This window comes from Neofelis nebulosa, chromosome 15 (assembly GCF_028018385.1).
Source record: "Neofelis nebulosa isolate mNeoNeb1 chromosome 15, mNeoNeb1.pri, whole genome shotgun sequence".
NCBI classification, from domain to species: Eukaryota; Metazoa; Chordata; class Mammalia; order Carnivora; family Felidae; genus Neofelis; species Neofelis nebulosa.
In genome coordinates, this window is record NC_080796.1 from 70,037,264 (window position 1) to 70,048,552 (window position 11,289).

At 42.4% G+C, this 11,289-nt stretch overlaps 1 long non-coding RNA gene across 1 annotated transcript; it reads right to left on the minus strand.

The window, feature by feature from the left end:
* Positions 1 to 224: 224 nt before the first annotated feature.
* Positions 225 to 8,183, minus strand: LOC131495776 (uncharacterized). The gene is made up of 3 exons (XR_009254117.1): positions 8,022 to 8,183; positions 5,224 to 5,327; positions 225 to 2,057 (listed from the first exon to the last, which is right to left on the minus strand). It is a non-coding gene; the product is annotated as an uncharacterized LOC131495776 (long non-coding RNA).
* Between the last annotated feature and the right edge of the window lie 3,106 nt (positions 8,184 to 11,289).

Below are 11,289 nucleotides of genomic sequence, written 5' to 3' on the forward strand. Positions count from 1 at the left end.
CTGATGGAAGTATCGTTGACACACAATGTTACATTAGTTTCAGGTGTACAACATAGTGATTAGACAAGTCTACACTACGCTATGCTCAGGCAGGTGTAAATACCATCAGCCACCATACAGCGCTTTACAACACCATTGACTATATTCTCTGGGCTGTATCTTTCATCCACATGACTTATTCATTCCATAGCTGGAAGTCTGTACCTCCCATTCCCTTTCACCGATTTTGCCCTTCCCCCCACTCCCTCCCCTCCGGCCACCAGCAGTTTGCTCTCTATTTATGGGGTCTGTTTCTACTGTTTGTTCATTTGTTTTGCCTTTTAGATTCCACTTATAATTGAAATCATCTGATATTTTTGTTTGACTTATTTCACTTAGGATATTCTCTAGGTCCAACCATATTGGTCTGTTCTCGGTAAGAGCTGTGAAAGATTTTTTTTTTTTTTTTAGTTTTGTTATTCTATTTGAGAGAGAGAGAGAGAGAGAGAGAGAGAGAGAGAATCTTAAGCAGGCTCCACGCTCAGCACAGACTCTGACAAGGCTCCATCCCACAACCCCAGGATCATGACTTGAGCCGAAAGCAAGGATCAGATGTTCAACCCACTGAGCCACCCACGCTCCTGAAAGTTGTTTTTTGTTTTTTTTTTTTTTAACCTTTTGGGTAATCTACCTGGAAAGCAATGATTTTGTGTCTTACCAAAATAATTTCCTGTGCTTCATGTTGTCTTTTTCAGGTCTTTGATTACTTAAGAAAATTCAGTCTTCTCAATATCAAAAGAGCTAAGTATTAGCTCATATTAAAAGAGCTAAGTATTAGCTCTTTTATTATTTTATTAAGCTCAATAATATTTTATTAAGAGCTCATAACTATGTAACCTTCCATATTTGCCTTTAAAATCTTTTATTGTCACTTTCATTAAATAGGTAATTATGTATTATTTCATAATGATCTGCGATGTTATTGAGTCAAATGTTCAAACCCTTTGCCATTTTGACAACTTTTCTAAATCATTCTAAATAGAGTCTTTGTGATTTGAGATTTGCTACAGGGTGCCTGGAAACCTCAAAGGACTTATCACCTCTGTGAAGGAGAGATATTAAACTAATTAGGCTTATTTGGTATGTTAAGTTATATGGGAAGCACTGTAAAATAAGAAGTGATGTTAAACCTTCTTAGGTTATACGCATGTGGATCTATTTACTGATTTAGGTATTCCAGAAATTGTTTAAAGGTTCTAGAAATTTGTCAGTAGCCTCATTGTTCAGTTATCACCCTAAATTATTTTTTGCCACAGAAATAACTACACTTGCTTGTGAAATGAACTCTCATCAGATCTTAACCCACGGGCATTTTTAAGTTTTTTGGTCATTTACAGGCAATCACTGTTCCAGTCTGATGCTTTTGTTACTGAACAGTCTATCACAGCCACGAACTCAGGAAATGAATGAGTCAGCCCCGGTGCACTGCCTTGGCCAACTGCTCCAACTAGGGGAATGAATCCCAAGGTTCATTGACCTGGACAAATCAAGGTCACCTGTCCTGTCTGGGTTTGCCAAGACTGTGGCCTAACAAGCAGCCAAACTCCTCACTCAAGAAGACAATAATGCAACAGATGAGGTTTGGGAAGAGAAAGGGGAAAATTGGTTTTGGTGACAGCAGCCAGGGGAGGTGACAGACAATCAAGCCTTCCCAACCAACTGCTTCACCTACAAGATGGACACCTAGAATTTCATAAGGAGAGGTGGGGGGGGAGGGGCAGTACATACAAGAGAGCAGGCGGAGAGCACATGATCATGGGTGGGGGTCAGTATGTGTTCTTGATCATTGACCAGGAAAGGGGTGTATGGGGGTGGTCTTCTAAGCATCTCTTGCTATCAGGGCTTTTCTGGCCTGATGATTGGAATGTTCTCTGGTCCTTGCAAATACTTTCATCAATGCTTCAAGAAAGTGCAATAAGAAATGAGCACAATGGGGGGCACCTGGCTGGCTCAGTCAGTGAAGCATATGACTCTTGATATCAGGGTCCTGAGTTCAAGCCCCACGCTGGGAAAGGAGCCTACTAAAGAAACAAACAAACAACAACAAAAAAAAAATGAGCACCATGGGTTTCAGTTAGAGCATGAATTAAGTGGTCTTATTTGTTTCTGTTTCTAAATGTTGGGATCTACTTTTGAGCAAGAGAGTCCCTAACACTTTTACAAAAGTGAGACTCATAGAACCCTACTAAGAATTCTTGACTACTAATGGTGGGGTTTTAGAGTAGTGGGGGTCCGGAGCTGATGGCCAAGAAAAAAGACGTCTTTGGTGCAAAAAGGTGATTTTATTAAAGCACAGGGACAGGACCCACGGGCAGGAAGAGGGACACTGGGGTAGTGAGGAGTGACTCATTACATACTATGGAGTTGGGGGAGGTAAAGGCCAAAGGGAAGCCTCTACAAGGACTTTCATATGCTAAAGAGGACTCAAAAGATGCCAGGGGTTTTGCTATGTCAAGCTAAGGTTGTTTTCCCTCTAGGAAGGCATTAACATTACCGCAGTAGGGGGTTCCTGGAGAAATGTTCTACTCTGTTTTTGCCTCAAGTATTTGTCACTGGGCTGCCAGTTATAAGGAAACTTAATTTCACCTGCCATTTCCTTCTTGCCTTGGTTCCCCATATCACGATGGAAGGGTGAGGTTGGGGCTCCAAGAAACCGAGTCTACAGGTTTCTGGAGGTTAGGCGATTGATAAGATCGCCTTTTTCTTGTAATTTACCAAGATATTTGTAAACTGATGGAGACCCCAGTGCTCCGTGACTGTGATCTCTGATCAGCTAACCATGTTTTCCCCTTTCCTTTGTTCCTGGGCAGCCAGGAGAGCCAGAGGAATGTCACACCTGGGGTTGGGGGGCCCTGTGTTTGCGGGTGACAGCTTGCCTGAGGCTCCCTCCTCGCTGCCACTGTTGCCAAATTACAAAGTGTTGAAATTTGAGTGTATATTTCACAACTGAGGGAGGCCCCACCTGACATCTGGTCCTCTACAAATGCCAGAGACATCAAAATCAAGCTCATTAGAATGAGAACATGCTGACACCACGACAGGGACTTCTTCCGCCCAAGACACTGGCATTAGAATCCTGGTGCCTCCCCCTCTCATCACGACCCCCTTTTACCCTTTCACACCTGCTTTGCCATTCTTCTTTCTCATTCTGCCACTTGGAAATGTAATGCTGTTGCAGGATTTTCTTTACCTCAATACCCAGGGTTGGTTGTCCCGCGGCTTCGAAGACTACCGAGATGGACACAAAATGAGTAGCAGGCAAGAGCTTATTAGAGTGTAAGGTCAGAAAGTAAGAGTAGGAGGAAAGCTCACTTTACAGTGCGGACATTAGAAAGTGAATGCCCGAGGATCACAGGCCATGGGCCTCGTTTTGGGAGGTTCTGGTCACCACCCCCTTCCCTTCCCCCTTGTTCCTTCTCAGCTCCTACCCTTATTGGCTTGATAACTCTGGGTGCTGGGTTGTCCATTCCTGATTGACTGGTTTCCACTGTAGGAGGAGTGACCTATGGCCATACTTAGGTCTTTCAGTCAAATTCCTGAGGGAAACCTGAGGGGGAGTAGGTGGGGTCTGTTACATTCTTTTTTAATTTTTTTAATTTAGTTTTTTATTTTTAAAATTTACATCCAAATCAGTTAGCATGTAGTGCAACAATGATTTCAGGAGTAGATTCCTTAGTGCCCCTTCCCCATTTAGCCCACCGCCCCCCACAACCCCTCCCATAACCTTTATTCTCTATATTTATGAGTCTCTTCTGTTTTGTCCCCCTCCCTGTTTTTATATTATTTTTGTTTCCCTTCCCTCATGTTCATCTGTTTTGTCTCTTAAAGTCCTCATATGAGTGAGGTCATATGATTTTTGTCTTTCTCTGACTCATTTCGCTTAGCCTGATACCCTCCAGTTCCATCCATGTCGTTGCAAATGGCAAGATTTCATTCTTTTTGATTGCCGAGTAATACTCCGTTGTATCTATATACCACATCTTCTTTATCCACTTATCCATCGGTGGACATTTGAGCTCTTTCCATACTTTGGCTATTGTTGAAACTGCTGCTATAAACATGGGGGTGCATGCGTCCCTTTGAAACAGCACACCTGTATCCCTTGGATAAATGCCTAGTAGTGCAATTGCTGGGTCACAGGGTAGTTCTATTTTTAGTTTTTTGAGGAACCTCCATACTGTTTTCCAGAGTGGCTGCACCAGCTTGCATTCCCATAGGGGCCTGTTACATTCTTAAGAGGAACCTTAAGCCTGAGGGAGTCAGACACTCCCAGCATTGTTCCAAAATAAGTGTTTTTCCCCACCCAGGGACCTCAAATCCTAATCCTTCCCTCTCTGCATATTTTATCCTATCTTTTCCTATCATAATGCTATCGTCTGTATTTCTGGAGCTCTAGCAAAGGGGGTAACCTATATGATTTTTGGGTTTGCCACCAAAGACCACACTTGGTCCACGATGCTGCTGATCCTGTCATTCTGCCCATTAAAAACTTCTCCCTGATTTCCAGTGCTTCAGTTTAATGGACCAAATGAAGCCCCTCTCTGATGACTGAGCATGAGGCATGCTGAGGGGCCAAAGCACAAACTAGCACCCCACCCCACCCCACCCCCACCCTGGTGGGATCTGTGTGATGGGACACTCCTGCTACCCAAGAACAAAGGAAAGGGGTTTAAGTGCTTGCCATGGTGATGTGGGAAACTAAGGCAAATGAAAAATTAAATTCCCTTACTGTCTATATTCCATTGACAAGTCCTTGAAACAGGCAGAGTGACCTCCCTCTAGGAGCTCAGCTGCAAAAAGGATGACACTTTGCTAGTGGCAGAAGAAAACCTTGGTTTAATACTGTCCCAACCTTGAGGATCCTGTAATTCACTTCCTTTATCTCAACTGCCCCAGGTTATATGCTGGCAATCATGCTCCAAGCTTATGCCCCCCTCCCCCCCCCCCCACCCCTCATATGCATCTGAAGGGTCTCAAGACTGAGGTTTCATTAAAGGTGATAAATAGTGTTTCTCCACCAACAGCTAGCCCCTCAAGGTCCTGGAATCCTTGCTTCCAAAATTCCTTAGACTTAATCTATCCCTGACCCTCTCCCAACCTGAGGGCATATAATGAGTTATTGTCACAACCCCAGTGCAGCTCTTCCTGTCCACGGGTCCTGTCCCCGTGCTTTAATAAAATCACCTTTTTGCACCAAAGACATCTTCAAGAATTCTTTCTTGGTCGTTGGCTCTGGATCACCCCACCATCACTCCAAAACTTCATTATTCTCTATCATGTCAGACTCCCTAAAATAAAGGACATCAAACTTGTTCCTTCATTGTCATTTGACAAAACAAAAGCATAGAGTAATATATAGTTAACACATTAAGAGACCAAAACTAATAGTTAACGTAAGCATATGAATGCTTACCGGGGAGGAGGTATTTTATACATATTATCCTTAACACAACAATTTCAGAAGGTAAACTATATCATCCTCTGCACATGAAGAAACAGTTAAAGGATAAACCGAGGCATATTAAAATGTCTTAGTTTATTTGAGCAAAAATCAATTCCTGTTGGGAATCTGGACGTGTTTTGGAGCAGTCCACCGACAGAAGCTTGGGGAAAGACTTCTATAGAGAAAAGGTGATAGCAAAGCAAGGTAATCATTTTATTGGCTCTCGCTTAAGCAGTTGCATTGTTTGCAAAAGCCTAGTTGGCTGTTGTTGATTTTTTGTGAAGGGGAGCAGAATATGCTGCCCCAAAACATGCCTCTGTAGCATCAAGATTATCTTCAGCTGGTTATTTTTAAATAAGAGCAGACACAAGAGAAGGTCTGAAAACCAAGTAGGAGTTAACTTTACATTTACATTTATAAGGGAATCTCCACTTTTTAAGGGTGTCTCTCTCTGTACCAAGATGAGAAGGATGACTCTGAATCACAAGAAACCCTTATCAATGGAGAGGGCACAGACTTAAGTCTCTGTAAGAACTTTATGTTTTCCTGTGGTTTTGCCAGTAACTTCCTATAACTGATTCCCCCTTCCAATTTTTTATTCTTTTGTCTTTAGCTGAAGATAACATTTAAAGTGATGGCTTGGGCCATCTTGGGGAGTCACTCAGTTTTCCTGGATGTTTCCCTTGTTGTTGTTTTTTTTTAATTTTTTTATGTTTATTTATTTCTGAGACAGGGAGAGACAGAGCATGAGCGGGGGAGGGGCAGAGAGAGAGGGAGACACAGAATACAAAGCAGGCTCCAGGCTCTGAGCTGTCAGCACAGAAATGATTTAAAAATCAGGAAGTCCCCCCCCCCACCTCCCCCCCACCAAAAAGTCAAGAAATTCCAGTAATTACAAGCATGGATTTTGGAGACAGACAAACCCAGATGATCAAAAACCTCACCCTTGCTAGCTGTGTAATCTGTAAAATAAAATTTTTTTTATACTTTATTTATTTTTGAGAGAGAGCACAAGTGGAGGAGGGACATAGAGAGAGAGACAGAGACAGAGACAGAATCCGAAGCAAGCTCCAGGCTCTGAGCTGTCAGTACAGAGCCCGATGCAGGGCTCAAACTCACAAACTGTGAGATCACGACCTGAGCCAAAATCGGACGCTGAACCGACTGAGCCACCTAGGGTCCCCGAGCTGTGTGATCTTTGATATGTTATCTGATGAGGGAGCAGAAGGCAAGCTGAGGGCCAAGCACAAGCTAACAACCCCCCACCTCCAGGTAGGATATGTGTGATAGTCCTCTGGCACTCCTGGCTGCCCAAGGACAAAGGAAAGGGACAGAAAACCAATGGTTAACTGATAGAGCTCACAGTCCTTCGGGACATGAGACTCCTTCAGTTTATAAATATCTTAGTAATATTACAAGAAAAGGGCAATCGTATCAATAGCCTAATCTCCAGGAACTCCTACTGTGTTAACGATAATGCTTTGCTAGAAGAAAGACAACCTTAGCTTGACAATAGTAAGGTCCCTGGCATTTTATGAGTCCTCTTTAGCATATGAAAGTCCCTCTGGAGGTTTCCCTTTGGCCTTTACCTCCCCTGACTCCACAGTATATAACCAGTCACTGTTCACAACCTCAGTGCAACTCTTTCTGTCCGGTCCCCATGCTTTAATAAAATCACCATTTTTGCACCCCGAAGACTTCTCAAGAATTCTTTCCTGGCTGTCAGCTCTGGACGCCCATCACTCCAAAACCCCATCAGTCATAACTGTCATTAAAGGACCGGGAGAGTCTAGTCTACTGCTTCCAGTGGGGAACATTATCTATGGACCCACTTTGGAAAGGGCCAATTAATGCTATAAACTCCAAGGACCCCAGTGCCAGACACTCTCCGATTCTGGCCACTTGATACAGAAGGTGCTCTTTGCTCTTCTCTGCTTGGCTGGGTTTTGTTTCTCTTCCTCTTAATACTCTGACCACCCTTTTAGTGGATCCCCGTGATTGTTTTATCAGTTCTCTCTAGGGTTTCCTCATTACAGCCACTTCCTTAAGAACTGAGCCACCCCATGCAGCACTACAATCAGCTGCTGATCCAAAAGAAGAGAAAACCTGGGAGGAAAGACAGCCAGAAGGGAAGAAAGGAGAAAGAATGACTGAGTTATGGAGACTCTGGTTTGAGGTATCTCGGCCAGGTCACCGCACTAACCTCACCAGCCTACCCCAGAAACTTCCTCTGAGAATTCTTGTCTTTGTGCTAAAACACTGTCATCTTTAACAACCTCTTAGAAATGCAAATGCCCTAAGCTAAGTGGGTCATTAACTTCAGACTATGCATTTGTTTACTGTTTCCCAAAGCAGCAAGGTACTGAAGAATTTTGGTGACAGGAGAAGGAACTACTATGACAGAAAGGCTATTTCCCAGGAAGCTGAGAGCCATGACAAAGTGGTGGGGGGGGGGGGGGAAGGGGGGCTTAGACAACAAAAGGCTATCCCTGGGGACCTAAGTTAGGAAGGAAGAGATGAGACCTGATTTTAGACCTACCTTTCCCACTCAGTGGTCTTGGACAAGGCATTTTGCTTCTCTGGACCTCAGCAGAATGAAGGGAACGGACAGGATGCTCTTTATCAGATAGGACTTTTGCAAATATTCTCTTCCAGTCTGTGACTTGTCGTCTGATTCTCTTGACAACATCGTCTGTAGAGCAGACGTGTTACACGTAAAAAAGTTACGTGTTACACGTAAAAAAGTTATTATCATATCCAAGGTCATCTAGATTTTTCTCCTTTGTTGTCTTCCAGGAGTTTTAAAGTTTTGCATTTTACATTCGGGTATATGGTCCATTTCATGGGCAGGAGACACAAAAAAACCTCCATGTTGTTCCGCCATCTTGGCTCCTCTCAGGTCAATGGTACATTTTGAGTTACTTTGTGTGAAGGGTTTTAGGTTGGGGGTTAGATTCACTTCTTTGTAGGCGGGTGTCCAGTTAGCTGTTCCAGCACCATTTGTTGAAGAGACTCTTTTTTTCTCCATTGGATGGCTTTTGCTTCTTTGTCAAACATCAGTTGAGTGTATTTATGGGTCTATTTCTGGGCTCTCTATTCTGTTCCATTGATCTATTTGTCTATTCTTTTGCCAATAACCAGATGTCCCTTAAGAGTTCTTGTTCTAACCAGTTCTTCCTATTCATTGACCTATATGTTAATGAAGATAAACGTGGACTTATATTGGGCAGGAAACGTTTCCTCTACCCTACAATATTCTTTTGGTTAGTCTAAGAATTAATTTGACGTGCAACAGATTAACAGGGGAAAATCAATTTAATTGCATTCATACAGGGGCTCCATCAGGATAGGAGGCCCCCAGTCAGTCAGGCAATTAAGTCTTATATGCCATCCAGAGCTAAGGAGAAAGAGGTAAGGGCCTGGAACTTCATTTTTTTTAAATTTTTTTAACGTTTACTTATTTTTTTTGACACAGAGAAAGACAGAGTATGAACAGGGGAGGGGCAGAGAGAGAGGGAGACACAGAATCCGAAGCAGGCTCCAGGCTCTGAGCTGTCAGCACAGAGCCCGACACGGGGCTCAAACTCACGGACCGTGAGATCATGACCTGAGCCGAAGTCGGACGCTTAACCGACTGAGCCACCCAGGCGTCCCGGGTCAATTCATAAGGGAAGGAAGTCAATTCATAAGAAGATGAAAAAGAGTACATTTTTTGTAAACAAATATCTGCTGGACCATACAGAATACAGAAACAATGGAACGTAACTTCCTCCCTGTGTACCCCTAACTCACATCATACTGTAATCCTCTATGGAGATATGGTGGTAGCTCCCTTTCTGGAGAAGATCCTTGGTCTAAGTTCCTTTAGGCAGTTACTGTAAGATCAAAAGTTCTTCTTGAGCCTTTGGTTTCTTAAAAGTAATTAGCCTACAATTAACCACATGCCAAAGAGACTCATTTTGGGGCGGTGAATTTTGCTCCTTTGAAACTTCTCCAAAAAGTTTCTTAGTCCAGAGGCTAAGTTGGTAGATGATTTCATCTTACTGAAACAGTCTCTTAGTCCTGACAACAAGTCAGTTCAGTTAAACTCATTTCAGAAGGCAGCGATGCAGGTATGCTCCCAAAGTTAGGCCAATGGTTCAAGTAATCAGGTATTAAATAAGAGACATTTTTATGGGGATAAAAAAAAACATTAGTTAATGATTGGAGCAAATTATCAACTCAGCTTCTGAGTGCTGAAGGCAGCCAGTTGAGATGACTTTTAAGTGTCCATCTTGAAGCACCTCTAGACAGAGTGAGAGCAGGCCGTGTCAATCTGGCATGAAGATTATCCACGCATGAGCTGTTGTGGTGATTTCTCTAAACTTTAGGTTAAGTCATTCATATTTCGTTCGTAGGGCTTCAGGTAAAAGAGTAGCTTCATTTCCCGATGATTTCAAGTCAGATGGATGAGACAAAAATTGAAAGCATTCGTTTGGAGAGTTGTCAACAGACATTAGAGGCCCCTGGTAGAGTCGGGATCTAGTCCACTTTACAATGAACAGTATCAGAATCTAGTAATCCCAAAGGTGTGCTACTGAAACATTTTTCCCCTCCATAATCACCTCAATTTCTGGCAAAGATAAACAAAGTAAGACCAATCTTTTTGCAACATAAGTCTAGTTTCAGCAAAGTTGGCCTTTATTATTTGCATAATTTTATGATTTGCATAATGCTTTATTATTTGCAACAAGAATGGAAGTTAATCATATAGGCGGCAACTTCTCATAAGGAATCTCCAAGTTAAACTTCTGATCTCAAGACCAAGAAGCCAAGCCAAATACTTGGCATCAGACTTCACCTGCAAAATTTATAGATTTGGGTTCATTCTTCTCTTCTCAAGGTCCCTGAAATATCCTGAGATTCCTGCACATGCCAGGAAGTGGCATTCTTTACTCACCCGGTAAGCTGCTGGGAACCCTATAAGCAAGGTATCAGGCCAGTATTTCCAAAGGACTTCACTGGCTCCATAAAGTCAATCTTAGTTCCTTAAAGCTCTCTGACCACATCTGGGTCTATAGACATCTCTCTCAAAGATGACATTCCAGTCAAAGCCTTGGTAATATAAGCAGTATTTCCAATCATGTCCTGTTCCAAGGAGAGTAGATTCTCATATGCAAATAAATATATTGGCATAAAAATAAGAATATTCACTAGGTTTTCCAATTCTGGAGGGGTCCAGAGGGAAGAAAAAGATAAATGTTTCCATTCTGCTTACAATTTGCCAAATTGCTATAAGTCATAGTTAGTTTAAGAAGAAAAGTTTTGTTATATCTGAAAAAACAAAAAATTAAAGGACCAGCAATATTTGAAACAAAAAGTCATAAAAGTTATAATCATCCTCAGTCTATTCAGTCCCATGTAATTAATTCTTGCTCTCCTTAAATCCATTTTTTCCCCATTATTCCATTTTCTGGAATACTCAGTTCAGTTTCAAGATCTTTTTTTTAAAAATGTTTGTTTGTTTGCTTATTTATTTATTTAGAGAGAGAAAGAGAGTGTGGGGGAGGGGCAGAGAGAGAGGGTGAGAGAGAATCCCAAGCAGGCTCTGCACTGTCAGCCTCACAAACTTTTAGATCATGACCCGAACCAAAATCAAGAGTTGGGTGCTTCACCCACTCAACCACTCAGGTGCCCCCAGTTTCATAATCTTAAAGGTGTTTTCTAGCAATCCTTATCAAAATAACGCTAGCATTCTTCACAGAGCTACAACAAACAATCCTAAAATTAGTATGGAACCAAAAAAGGCCGCGAATAGCCAAAGCAAT